The sequence below is a fragment of the Meriones unguiculatus genome, chromosome 3 (assembly GCF_030254825.1).
Source record: "Meriones unguiculatus strain TT.TT164.6M chromosome 3, Bangor_MerUng_6.1, whole genome shotgun sequence".
Classification (NCBI taxonomy): domain Eukaryota; kingdom Metazoa; phylum Chordata; class Mammalia; order Rodentia; family Muridae; genus Meriones; species Meriones unguiculatus.
In genome coordinates, this window is record NC_083351.1 from 22,444,011 (window position 1) to 22,454,098 (window position 10,088).

General features: G+C 50.1%; 1 protein-coding gene across 1 annotated transcript in view; it reads left to right on the forward strand.

The window, feature by feature from the left end:
- The window catches only part of LOC132652996 (uncharacterized), a 3,250-nt gene extending 1,434 nt beyond the window's left edge, over positions 1 to 1,816 (forward strand). Inside the window, exon 2 of the mRNA XM_060379498.1 lies at positions 1,060 to 1,816. The gene's annotated coding sequence lies outside the window, so the exon portion shown is untranslated. The remainder of the gene's footprint in view (positions 1 to 1,059) is intronic.
- The last annotated feature ends 8,272 nt before the right edge of the window (positions 1,817 to 10,088 follow it).

Here is a 10,088-nt window from a genome sequence, read left to right on the forward strand (position 1 = left end):
CCCCACACTCTTAAACCCTCAGGTCCCATTTCCTCTTCGCTTTCTGAGGAGCGCTCTTAGTGGAAGATTGTGGAGAAAACCCTGGCTAATGTCTGGCCTCAAGGGTTCTTGCCATTCATCAAATGGTTCTGCATTGCTCTCTCTCTCTCTCTCTCTCTCTCTCTCTCTCTCTCTCTCTCTCTCTCTCTCGGGGGGAGCAGGGGGCGGAGAGGGAGAGGGAGTGAGGGAGAGAGAGAACAGAGGCTTGAAAGGGAAGCAAGCACACAGAGGATGTGGAAGCTGCTCTGTACTGTTGGAGGTGGGATGAGGAAGAGGTTTGGGGAAGGTGAAAGGCTCGGGTGGTCTTAGAAGACTCTCTTGACAGTGGTGAGCGTTCAAGCGGGAGAGTGACCCTTCTTGGTTTGGGTTTCTTGGAGTGCTGGATGCTCATTGCGTCATCAGTACAGTGATGGATAGGGACCCTTTTCGTGCTTGCAGTGCTGGGCACAAGTAAAGAAGTACAGGCAAGCAACGTCAGCAAAGCCGAGGCTTGTGGGAGGAAGGAAAGGCTGGGCCCCAGGGAGGTGGTTGCTGTCCAAGTGCCTGCAAGAGACCAGTTTGGACCCTGATTGTGGGTCAGGAATGGGGCTATCAGATTAAAGATGTAGCCACTGTGAAGGTTTGTGGTGGATAAAACGGGGTGATGGAGAGGAAGTATTGGGAGCATGTTGCATGAGTTTTCCTGTGCAGACATGAACAAAGGTTTATTCATCCCAGACAGGGCCCCTCAGGCAGAGTGAGGCACTTAGTTTATTGGGGTTAGTTCAAGGAGCATGGGTGACTCAAGGGCAGCTGAATCGTTGAGGATCCCACCCTAAGGACGAAAGTTGCACCCTCAGGCTTCCCGACACAGCTTGCAGGCAGCTCAGCATGCCTGGGGGTCCCTTGCTTTACCCATTGCTTTAAGGTTTCTGAACTCCTGGGGAGGGGTTTTGTGAGCCGTGTAACTGTCTGAGCGTCTCGAGCCTTTCAGATTTTGCTTACTCTTGGAGTTTGATAGGCTTCTCTCCTTCTGGGCAGGAATACACCATCCAGAAGAAAGGGCCATGAAGCAGAATGGCTCCCAGACATCTCTTCCGGGAGAATCTTCACTGGAATTAAATTCCGCTGAAGTAAAACTTAAGAAAGAAACGTTTAAGTCTGTGTATGCTCTCCATCACCCTCACCTGACTCCTGTTTCACCATTGCAAGAGACAGGTTGGCTGCTCACGGGACAGCCATTCCTTACACCCAGAGCCTGGATTCTCTTTCCAATATGATCACAGAAAGGCAGACCCCAGCCCAGCTCCAGGAGGGAGTTGTATGTAATCCAAATCATGATAGTTGCATCCCTCTTGCCAGGAATGGATTGGTTATGTCTGACTTGAAAAAAACAAAAAACAAAAACAGAGAGAAAGACTAAGGAGAGGGGAGAGGGTAGTGGTTTCTTCCTGTTTTGGCATTAGAGTATCCATGCTGTGCTTAGTCTGAGCATGCAGCCAGTGCCTGAGGGAGAGTGAAGGGTCCAGGGGGCTCAAGGGAAGAGGAACTGGTGCCGAGCCTGGACTTTTGGATATGTAAGATGGTCCATCCCATTGCTTAAGCAAGTTTCCTAGTGGCAGACCATCACTTGGCAACCTAAAGAATCCTGACTGATACATTAACATATATCCCCTACCCCCGCCGCCCAAACAGAGCAGAGTCTAAATTACTGAAACAACTGGAGAGAAATGAGAAGAAGAAGAAGAAGAAGAAGAAGAAGAAGAAGAAGAAGAAGAAGAAGAAGAAGAAAAAGCAGCTTGCTGATGTATAAAATGGGCTTTGCTGTTCAGGGTGAATTTGCTGACACAGGCAGGCCTTTCGCTAGGGTCTGAAATAACTGTGCGGTTTGCAGACTTGATGGAAGAACAAGGAGACGTTCTTAGGCTTACACAGTGCGTTACTGGATATGAGACTCAAAGCAGCCTTAGCCAGTGTAGATCAGGATCCTCGTTTTACAAAGGAAGGTACCAAGGTGCAGAAAGTGGAAATGGAGTAGACTCTCTTGCTGTCCATCAGAAGCCTTCCTCCTTCCATTTGTTGATGGTAGTAAGGAAGCAGCTGGAAGGGTATCCGGCCTGCTGGAAACCGAGCTCCCCAGCTTCGCTCACAGCACAGCGTGGCTTTGGTGACTAAGCTCTGCCCACTGGATTGTAAATAGAAACAGATTTTTAAGGCAATGGGTTTTTGTTCTTCTGTGTGCAGTGCCCCCTTGAGCTGGAACAAGGATATGCCAGGGATCTGGCTTCGATAATAAGGGGCTAACAGAGCAAAGATGTGGGGGGAGCCTGGGCTCTGGAATGACTGTGTGGAGTGGCACTGCCCCCTGGCATGGATGTGAATGAATGGTCTGGGCTAAGACAGAGATCCTGGGCTGGAGAGATGGCTCAGTGGTTAAGAGCACTGTCTGCTTTTCCAAAGGACACAGGTTCAATTCCCAGCACCCACATGGCAGCTCACAACTGTCTGTTAATGCTAATTCCAAGTGCTCTGACTCCTTCACACTAATGCATATAAAATAAAACCAAATAAATCATTAAAAAAAAAGACAGAGATCCTGACTGTATCGTAGGCTACTTGTTTCTAAGAAATTCTTTGTACTCTAAGAATGTGGGCTGGAATTACGAAGGACTTTAACTTTCACATGATATAGCTATACCGTCTTTATAATCAGAAAAATAAAGATTTTATTGAGCATGGTTATTGGTGGATTTCATATCTGCAAATTCACCTGCTCTTAAAAAAATCTGTGACCTGAAAACCAGTACCTGAGGTACCAACGGTAGATCAAAGATATTTGGAAAAGAAAAAAAAAATCATCAGTGCTAAATATGGACAGACTTTTAAATTGTCGCTTTCCCCTTAAGAATATAAGACTATTTACTGTCAATTCATATGTCATTTCGTTTTCCTGTGTCAGATGCGACAAGCGATCTAGAGATGATTTCACATGTGAGTAGGAGTGGATTAGTTATATGCAATACAATGCCATTTCACATGTTAACTCGAGAGTCCCCAGGGATCTTGAAGGATGGCTGGGTACTTTAAATAAAATGTCTTTAAACAGAAATAAGCATAAAATAAAGTCGCATATTGATCAGTGGCTGAGGATGTGCTTGTGGGCTTGCAGAAACCCAGCTCCTGTTTCCTCTCAGGGCAATGATTCAGTATTTGCAAAGTCAGTTCTTGCAGTGACTTTATAGACTGTAACTACCTTGAATAGTGAGAGGCAGCTGTATTTAAAGTACTGTGTGTAACAGCACCTACCAATGCAAGGGACCAACACCCACATCCCTTTCCATGTAGGTCATGCTGGCTCGGGCCATTGGCAGGAGAAGAGGAGGGTGAAGGTCTTGGGACATACACCGACCTAGGTGCTTCAGGCCATTATTTTATGAAAACCTTATAGTCGCCCTCCGGAACTGACATTTTTCTCCATGATTGCAGGGTTGGAAACTGTTTGGAGCTTCAAAATGGCCTGTGTGAAGCCAAATCCAACAGGCTTCCAATAGGTGGAAGGAAGCTCCCTTCCACCAAGGTGCTGGAGAAAGCTCCGCCATGTTCCCTCTCGGGTCTCCTATCCACTCCATTTACGAGAATCTAAGTGGGCTGTCAGCTCCCAAGCCCATGGGCTAGTTCTGGTGAGGGAGTTTCCTCTGTCCACCCCCAGCCATCACTTAGAGCCTCACTCCGACTTTTCTTTTTAACTAAGGGAGACACCTTGCTGCTTCTCAGTGGGGGGCCTCGCATGGGACTTCCCCATTTCTGACCCCCTCAGACCCAGCCAGGTCTCTATAGGAACACTGTAAGTGCTGGGTGGCATGAGGCAGTGTGAGGTGAGGTCAACACGCTTCTGCCTTTATTCACCCTCCTTCCCCAAGCTGGCCCGAGGTTCAAAAGGAGTTCCTTCGCCTGGGCCTGACCCCCTCAGGACACTCCTGGCATCAGATTCTTTCAATTCTCCCCTCTTGACTCCATTTCTGCCCCTTCCTCAGCCTATAAACATGCTCAAGTTTCTCCCAAGAGGAGATTCCACAGTTCCACACCGTGGTCATTCCCGCCCCCCACCGTCAGCTACCACTCCTTGCTGGCCTTTCTGTAGCCCAGATTCCTGAAAGAATCATCCGCACCTCCTTCCCTGCCGTGCGCCAGCCGGCGACTCCACTGCATTCACTAATAATCTCCTAATTGCCAATTAAAAATAGCTTCTGATGTGCAGGAGCTGCTGTATAAAAACAAACTGAGGACAGAGCTGAGGAAATTTAAAATATTCATGACTCCACCACCAGAAGGATGTAGCGCTTGGATTATATATTCTTTATCACACAGGTACATACCATACCCACATACACCACACTTACACACATACACACACCACACACACATGTAAGTACATATCACACACACACACAGAGATGGAGAGAGAGATAGCGAGAGAGAGAGAGAGAGAGAGAGAGAGAGAGAGAGAGAGAGAGATCTTCAAAACTAACAGTGTGTTCACTCTCTAACCCAGTGTGCCTTAGTGTGGTTTCTTCCAAGAGCTGAGCTCCGAAAAGACTCCAGGAAAGCTAGTTTGTTTGGGAAGACCAAATAACAGGGGCAGGGGAGTGGGAAAGCAAGGTGGGGAAGGCCATGCTCTTTTCACAGAGGACAGCTACAAGGTTGCGATGGCACACGACACTTATCTCAGAGTCACGCCCTCGGAAAGGTGCAGGCGCTGGGGGTATTCGTTTGCCGTCTTGGGGTGTGGACACAGCTCTCCGAGGTGTCTGACTCCTTGACACCAGTGGGCAACACTTCAGCGGCTCACGGTAGTTCTGGGGCTAGCAGTTGGTCCCCTTGGGGACACACTGGCGGGTTTGAACGATAAGGGCAGGCCAGTGACAGAATCTGTTATGGCCTTCCCGGATTTCGTCACTCCCAGAGTAAGCTCCTGTATTAAAAGGAGAAGGGCTGGGCCTCTGTCACACACGCCTGCAATCTCAGCATTAGGGAAGCTGATGGGGGTGGGGGGAGTGGAGGCAGAGCAGGCCAAACCCTAGCCCGCGTTGCTTAGACTGTAACTACTGATATCATCATCTTTCTTCTCTCCCCTCCTGGGTCAGAACAGGTAACGTACCTTGCCAGTGTCGGACTCTTTTCTTAGCCCATTGGGTCTACTGGCACTGAGAAGCCACGAACTGCCAGGGAACAGACGGAACTTTAAGTTGAGTTAAGCTGTGAACAGGCTCTCTGTGTTCCCTCCCTACCCTCTGAGAGCTAGGATCTTTATCCTGACAGAGATAGCAAGCATTGTTTTAATTGAGACATTAACAATAAAGGTGACGGGGGTGGGGGTCTCTTGGGTCACAGACCTATGTACTTTGCCAGATAGGGATTCGATCCATCTGTGGTGCTGTTGGTTCAAGGGATAGAATCCCATTAAGGACAACTCAAGCCCGCCTTTGAGGTGGTGCCCTGGCCTCTCTCTTTCCGTGCTCAGTTCATTTCTTTTCTTTTCTTTGTTGAGTGGTATATAGGAGGACACCATGAGACTCAGCCACATACCCACACCTTCCACGGTCATGTTCTGGAAAATTCCACATACTGTGAGTGCTCAGAGAGTGTTGCTAATCAGTCAGTTCCGTGAAGAGTCATGGTCCTTCCAGGAGACTCTGGTACAGTATAATCAACCGTCTGTGGCTGGACATTCTCCAGGAGGAAGAGAACTGAGTCTTGACGGTGCAACCTGTATCTGCTCTGACAGATTAGACACTTAGTGGTGGCAATGTCTAGATCAGCCTTGGTGCCGGGAGCCCCTGCTGTGGGGCCACACATGGCTTCGATTCCTGCCATGGTGGCTTTTGCCCATTAGCCAGCTGGGCATAGTCTAGGATGTTTGAAGAGAGAGGCAAGTTCACTGGATGAGTCATTCTATCTCCCTCAAGGAGCCTTTGGCAGACAATAACAACGAGACAGAGCCTCACACATCTCTGTCCTTGTTCACTGATTGGCCCGCATGCTTCTTCTTTAGACCTTACGTGCAATTTTGAAAGTCTCACTCTTCACAAGGGCCTGAGAAATTGGCCAAACCATCACAACTGCTCAGGAGCCCTGTCCTTAATCTACTTCCCTTTCTACAACAAATTGATGACTTGATTTACACCCTGCTTGCAGTTCTGCCTCCTGGGGGGAAAAATCTTTTCTGAACATCATTCTTCAGGACCCCTGAGAGGGGCTGTAATGCAGAAAAAAACACCCTCTTTTTCTCCACCAACAATCAATCTCTAGTACCACGTGCAGTGTGGCTTGGCCCTTAAAACCTATTTGGAACAACGAGGAAATGAAGGGAGGACAGACACACAGACATGCGTACAGAAAAGCTGGGGTCGGGTGGGCCTCGTGCACCACCGTGCAGCGGTCTGGGGCCTCAGTGAGTTTATTATGTCCGGTCAGGGGGAGTTAGCCAGTCCTAGCGGGAGACACTTGCAGGTGGGCAGCCGCAGGCTGCCAACATCTGGGCGGAGGAAGCTTCCTTTGCTAGTTTTGTCACACGCTGACAAACATCTGCACTTGGGAGAGAGGAAGGCTTTGCCATACTCCCTGAGCCTGACCCAGGTTGGAGAAAGGCTTTGCCGAATTCCCATGGGGACTGGTCCCCGACGTGGCTGTGCCCGTGTTGAGGACACATTATCACGCTCCAGAAGCCAAGGCCAGACATTCTCCCTCCTTGGGTCAAGTGGTTCCTAGGTATGGGAGAGGAGTCTCCTGTGCAAACGGAAGTGATAACACGGGGTCGCTGATGCAGCTTCTGCTGTCTGTTTTTGACCGCTGGTCCAGCAGGCTCCGTTCCCAGCCTGCTCTGGATCACTGTGCATGAGGTGGGGCTGAGAAGATGCAGCCTCAATGGGGCGTCCTGGTTGCCTGGTCAGTTCCTGGACGGCTAACTGCTCAGTATGTATTACAAGCAATGCTAAGTACTGGCTTTCAGATGTCGACTGACCCATGGATCCCTGGGCGCAGAGCACATGCTCTAGCTCCAGAGGCCCAGGTGTCTCCTACAGCCGCTTGTCAAGGGCTCCACAGTGCGTCTCTGTGCACTAGGACCCTTCTGTCACACGGGCAGCGTTCACACAGTGAATCGACTGGAGCAGTATTCTCACACGAGATGATTTCCGTTTCCCAAACCCAGAAGCCCACTGGATGCCTCTTTCTAGGTGCTATGTAGAAAGCTTGGTCGTTTGTCTGTTTCCCTGGAAGGTCTGTTACGACATGTCCTGGACCACTCTGTCCCTAGGAGTTGGGACAGAGTCCCGAATCTTTTCGTCTTTCATGCTCTCATTCCCTTCTGGTATGACACAGCTCTTGCCATTTGGAAATCAGAGCAACTCAAATTACCCTAAGGAGAAGTAAGGCGGGGTCCGGTGAGGCTGAGGGGGGGATGGCCCAGTGAAGAGTGCGAGCTGTGCAATCATGAGGACCCGAGCTCCAGTCTGTAGCGCTCCTGTGGGAAGCAAGCGAGCTAGCTCCAGATTCAGTGAGGGACCGCGTCTCAAGGAAATAGGGTGCTGATAAAGCAGGGCACCGGATAGCCTCCTCTGAACTTATGCATGCGTGAGTGTGAGCATTCACGTAATAGGTGCGCATAGCACACACACACCGGGGGTAAATGGACACGTTCCCGACTACCTAGGAAAACTCACACAGCATCTCCTTTGTCTTAGTGGGCATCCGTGACACTTGCTGCTTCCTCTGCGTCAGGCCAGATGAGCCTGTGGTAGTCGCCACAGGGAACCAGAATGACGGTTCCTGTAAGGCCCCGAAGCCCTGAGGTAAGACCACGCATGCGCGCCGCCATCTGCTCCAAGCGGCCCGCAGAGTTGCGTTTCCTTTCGGCAAGTTGATTGGGGTAAAGGAAGAAGGCGCCTTTACCAGAACATTCTCCCTGCACCCCTTGCCCCGCAGATTTCAGACTCTTCCGTTTGACCTTCCTACTACCTGGATCTCTCTTTACATGTTAAGAAATGTGAGGGCAGAGGATGTAGCTGAATCGCTAGGGTGACCGCCGCGCTGCGTAAAACTGGGTGCATGTCTGTGGCCCCGCCACTCTAAAGATGAAGAGGGGGAGCATGAGCTCAAGGCCATCCTTACGTACATAGGGAATGTGTGGCCTGCTTGAGCTGCACAAGACTTTATCTTTAACAACACAACACACACACACACACACACACACACACGACAATAGCAAGAGAAACTAGTCTTTCCACACACACACACGCGACAATAGCAAAGAGAAACTAGTCTTTCTTTCCAAAGGTGGGCTCTAGGTGAATTTCTTTTCCTTTCTTTTTATTTTTTGTTTTATAATTTATTCACTTTACATCACAAAGAGCCCAGTGACTTTCAATGGCGATGGCTCTCTGCACTTTCACATTGGATGCTCTTGGTCTGTTTTGCCAACAATGGCCACTGATGTCAGGTTAGGATTTCCGGGTTCCCATAGGATTCCTGTGGGTAGGGGCCTTTGGCTGGCTCTCTGACTTTGCTGATGGTGGCATCCACACTGCTCTTGATGTGTTAGGTGCCACCACCTGGCTCCTGAAGCAACCTCCCCTACTTTCCACCTCGCCTGGCTTGGACAGCCGCTGGGGAGCTGCTTCGTGATTCCAGGGTTCCTTCCTGTTTCCTCTGGTGAGAGAAACACTGGGCGGAGGCACACAGTCGGAGGGCCCTCTGGCTTTATTTTATGTGTGTGGGTGTCTCGTCTGCATCCTACACATATAGTGACTGTGGCGGCCAGAAGAGGGCGTCCATTCCCATGGATCTGGAGTCACAAACAGTTGGTGTTGGGAATTGAACCCTGGTCCTCTGGACCTGCAGCCCAGTTTTCTTTCTCTCTCTCTTTCTCCTCTTTTTCTTCTTCTTCTTTCTTCCTCCTCCTCCTCCTCCTCCTCCTCCTCCTCCTCCTCCTTCTTCTTCTGGTTTTTCAAAACAGGGTTTCTCTTTGTAGCTTTGCCTGTCTCAGAATCACTCTGTTGACCAGGCTGTCTTCGAACTCACAGAGATCCGCCCTCATTTCTTTCCCGAGTGTTGGGATTAAAGGCGTGTGCAAACACCACCCAGTGAGTCCAGCGTTCTAAACTGCCGAACCATCTCTCCATCCCCCAAGGGACCCTCTGGTTTTAAGCACTGTGTTTCTTCCAGCAGGCTTACCTCTCTGGCCCTTTCAGCTGCTGCACCCTCTAGTTCTGAAAGTTTGTGCATTCCTTCGTCTATGTTAATCAGTGTTTCCGTCAGCTAAGCGATTGCCTCTTAATGCCACATCCCCCTTCTATACCATGTGCGCGATGCTAGAAGCTGGCTCAGAAGACCACAGTTGCTCTCTGATGGGCGCTGCCAGGAAAGAGCGCAGGACAGATGCTGGGAAAGCAGCAGCAGGAAGAGGAGACTTGCTAATTTCTATTGGCTTCCTGTTCCTGCAGCGTCGCCCTAGCAACATTTCTTCGTCCTGGCATCAGCAGTGCCTTCCTTGGCAGGTGCTGAGCCCACTTTGCAGTTTTCCCAGCGCTCTGCAGCACCAGTTCCCAACACATCGCTGCCCGTCCTCCGAGTCCTAAGTTTCAGGCTCTTGGACCGCTTCCTCCAATAGACTAAACTTGAAAGCATTGCCCTCTTCTCTTCACGGGCCTTCGGCGGTATCGTCCTGCTGTTGCTTCCGGTGGGATAATGTATGTTTCTTTCCTGCCCCCACCCCAGGAGCTGGAGTTCCAGGCAGTTGTGAGCTTCCTGACCTGGGAGCTGGAGCTGGGAACTGAACTCAGGTCCTCTGAAGGAGCAGTAAGTGGTCTTAGCTGCAGAGCCATCTCTGTAACCCTGGAGCACTCTTTTTACCTACTTGGTTACACTTAATTATGTTGTCCATACTCGTCAATGATTTACTTAGAGCCAGGCTGTGGTGCCATGCACCTTTAATTCCAGCACTCGGGGAGGCAGAGGCAAGTGGATCTCTGTGAGTTCAAGGCCAGTCTGGTCTACAGAGTGAGTCCAGGACA